The sequence below is a fragment of the Lagopus leucura genome, unplaced genomic scaffold (assembly GCF_019238085.1).
Source record: "Lagopus leucura isolate 7727_CA_CO unplaced genomic scaffold, USGS_WTPT01 Super-Scaffold_100021, whole genome shotgun sequence".
NCBI classification, from domain to species: domain Eukaryota; kingdom Metazoa; phylum Chordata; class Aves; order Galliformes; family Phasianidae; genus Lagopus; species Lagopus leucura.
Window position 1 is genome coordinate 1,057,325 of NW_024962274.1, and position 3,844 is coordinate 1,061,168.

General features: G+C 49.7%; 1 protein-coding gene across 1 annotated transcript in view; it reads right to left on the reverse strand.

The window, feature by feature from the left end:
• Positions 1-3,844, reverse strand: part of BCL6 (BCL6 transcription repressor) — a 16,052-nt gene that overhangs the window by 10,531 nt on the left and 1,677 nt on the right. The window lies entirely within an intron of this gene.

A 3,844-nucleotide genomic window follows, 5' to 3' on the forward strand; every position in this document is an offset into this window, starting at 1 on the left:
TCCATCCATCCATCCATCCATCCATCCATCCATCCATCCATCCATCCCTCCCTCCCTCCCTCCCTCCCCTCACCCTCCACAAAGAGGAGATTCCTTCCTCTCCTATCCCACTTTGCACAGAGGCTTCTCCTCACCCTACCTTCTCCCCCCATACTGATAATCTGGAGGAGGGCACCCATCACCCCCGCACCTGTTCTCCTACCCCTCCAGCGCCCGCCGTGCCGAACTCCTTTGCATCACCCCAGAGTAGTGGATGGCTGAAGTCTCTCTTCCCCATAACCTCATCCCACACAGCACTCCGAAACTGCCCGCCCAGGGGAAGCTCCATCCTGCCCCCCCACCCCCAGCCTGGGCATACTGCCAGCTGCCCCCCATCCCACAGATGGATGCTAGGTTCCTCCAGTGCCGAGAGGCAGACAAAGAAATGAAGTGTGGGGGACTGAGGGTATGCCAGCTCCCAGCTCAGCTTTCCCCGTGCCACGCAATCAAGGGGCACCGAGCGTCCTTTAGCTGTCACAGCACACTTTTTATTAATTTAGCAGCTTCTGGTTGGCGTCTAGGCCAAAACGTGGCTTGGTTAATAATAAGCAAAGGAGAGACAGAGAAGAGTCCTAGCACACTGTCAGCACAGATCAAACGTAGCACTGCCAGCACGAGCCCCGGCGTTTTTTCCATCGTCCCCTTCCGCCAGCAGATTGCACTCGCTCTATCGAGCGCTCTGCTAACTTTCAATCTGATCCAATTTCCTGCCAGCAAACAAATGTTTCTAGGAAATGCAATACATTATCTGAACGGGTTTATTATCAGCATTTGGAACCAGGAAAACTGCATATTTTCTTGAGCACTGCGGGGAACTTTATAGTTCGTACTTCAAAAGAGGGTTTAAAAGGATTGCCCTTGAAAGCCAGCCCGGCTTAAGTCTCTACATTGTTTTGGTCTTTGCAGAAAAAAAAACCAACAAACCAACCATCAACGCAGCGCGGGGGGAGCGCAGCAGAGCCGCCCCCGATGTTTCCCACTGAGGTCACGTAGCTGGGAGCTGAGCAGAGCCCTTGGGAAGCGTGGAGCTGAGCCTGCTGCAGCCTTCCCAATGACCCCACGCAATTTGGCACATGAATTTTTCAAGGGAAGGCAGCAGCCACGTCCCAGCCGAAGCAATGGAGTGAGGCTGAGCACCGCTCAGCTGGCAGAGTCCCCATCCCCATGGGGCTCCATATGTCACTGACCCGGCCCTCCCCATCTCTGTGCTGTACGGACGCAGCATAGTTAGCAGCAAGGATCCCAGCATCCCACCTGGCTCCAGTGGGACAAGTGCAGCACGGGGTGCACTACCCAGGAGAGAGCACCTCTGTATTTGTAGAGCCAAATGGATTTAAGGAGGGGACATCTTCCTTGGGTCCCACTGTCCTGCACTGTACTTATCCTGAGCTCTGTCTGCTGCCAGCAGCAGTCCCATCTTTCTCACAGAAACCGTGGATTCTCAGAGGATCCCAGTGGGCAGCCCAAAGGGAGCACATCAGCAAGGAGAAATGGGGGGAGAAAATACAGACCCCAAATTCTTACTCCTCTCCCAGCTACTTGCTTCAGGTATGAAGCTCCAGGGGCACGCAGGGGTTTTCAAGCATCCTGGAGAACTAAATGCTTCAGGGTTACGTGTGCCTTTTTGGCTGACTTGCCCTGGTGCAGTGGGAACACAAGGTCTAGAGCGGATTTAAAAAGAAATAAGAATAAACGCAGGGAGGACTCCATTTGCAGTCTAAATTTGTAGTCTGAAGCCGACTGGTCAGACATTAACTTTCGGACATCCATCTAACCCAACTGCAAACTGTGAACTCCTGAGGTTTGCCAGTGCCTGCTGTAAACATGGAAACCGAGTGTCACTTTTTGCCAAACAGAAGAATGGTTTAAAAATAGATCTAGGAAAGAATACAGGCACTCAACACACAGGGCTCCTGTTTATAGACTCCCATGCTGCTATAAAACGGAATGAGAGGTTACGAGAACGCAGGCAACTTTCCACCAAATTTAGATTTTACAAACTTCTCAGAAACCTGAAAACAACATTTTAGGCTCTGTCCGAACCCATAAAAGCCCTTCATTGGGATTTTGCAGCACTAAAATGGGCATGAAATGGTTCTTCAACCACCACAAGAAATACGTGGACGGACAGAAACTGCATTGAGAAATGCATAGGTGAGAGCTCCGTTCTGCTCACCTATGGACTTTGTAACAACAGGTTCTTTTTAATGGGGTATTCAAACACATTAAGAGGATATCCACCCCCGCTGCTAAAGCACACACCGAGTTTTACCACCTGGCTTTGTAATGGGACTTGGAGGGCAGAGTCAGTGCGTTTACTAAAAAAAAAACCAACCCAAAACGACAACAATCCTACAAGCCCAACATCAGGCTGCTGAAAGTAAAAACAAACTAATAAACAACGAAATAAAAGCAGCACAGCTTTACGTCCCGTTCTAAATTAGGCAGAAATTCGGATTTAAAAAAAAAAAGGGGGGGGAGGGGAAGGGAAAAAAACCACAGCCGTCTATCGCCGCTGCCTGAGCGCCGTCCCCGCGCAGCGCGCAGCACCGCTGGATGGCAGCAGTCAGCTGCGCTGCGGGACGGAGCTTCTCCCCTTTGCAAAACACAACTCTCCGACCAAACCTGGAAAACATATAATTTGCTCGATGTAATTCTGTTTCTCTTAAAACGCGTCTGAGCGACGTTATTATTATTATTTTTTTTATGAGCTTTTCCAGCCTTGTTTTTTTTTATTTATTTTTTTATTTATTTTTTATTTTTTTCGAATCTTCGTGTTCCTGCGGGGTTTATTTCTGTCTCATCGGGCAGCCTGGAGGTCCTCCCTGCGATGTCTACAAAGTATCATGAGGACTCCTGACAGATTCTCTCTTTTTTTTTTTCTTTCAGCGGGATCGGGAAGAATCACTTCTCATTCCCACTTCTTCCTTTGCAATAACACCCACCCGGTTCACCCTCACTTCCCCTCCGAATACTGACTCAGTCGGAACGGAGGGGGATTGGAAATTGGGACCGAAATGCATCCCCACTTCTTTGATCTGCTTTGCTTGCAGACAGAGCTTTTTTTTTTCCTTACTGGAACGACGCAATAATCCATTCCCCTGGAAAATTGCTCGACACCCTCTGAATATTTGAATGGCTTGATGGTTTGTTTCATGGGGCAAAAATTGCTGTCTGCGTTACATGGCTTTAAAGCAGCAATAACAGGAGCTCAGGTTCTGCCTCACTCTCTGTTTCTATAGATAGAGAGAAGGCTGCCCTACAATATTTTCTAAGGGATTTTTGAGCTGTAACCCCCCAAGGACGGATGGAGAAAGCCTGCGTTCATTCGCAAAGCTCTCATCCCTCCAGCAGTCAAAACAATACAGCAAATCCTCATTTTCTAAGCACTTAAAACCTCTGGCCAGGGCTCGGCGTGCAGCCCCGGATGGAAGGAGGGCTGACCCCAATCAGTGACACTTCCACGGGGTAAGAGCTGGGGCTCAGACAGATGTGGCTCAGCATGGAGCTGCCCTGGTCCCACATCTGCCCGCTCCCAGCCCAGCTCTGCACCGACCCCACACTCCTGAAATGAGTGGCAAAAAGCAAAAGCAAGGCCGGCTCCGTTTGCCTTGGTTTCGACTCACGGTTTTAAGCCCAAATTTGCCTCTTCCCTGGAAATGCAACAGGGGGTCAAAGGCAGCTTTTTAGGCACATCTGAGAGGCCGCTGCCAGTTTTTTCCAAACAAACGCCCTGCTTTCTGTTTCCCTCCTTCCCAAGAGGCGATTTCATAACATTTCATACTGTGACTTTGCAAACTACAGG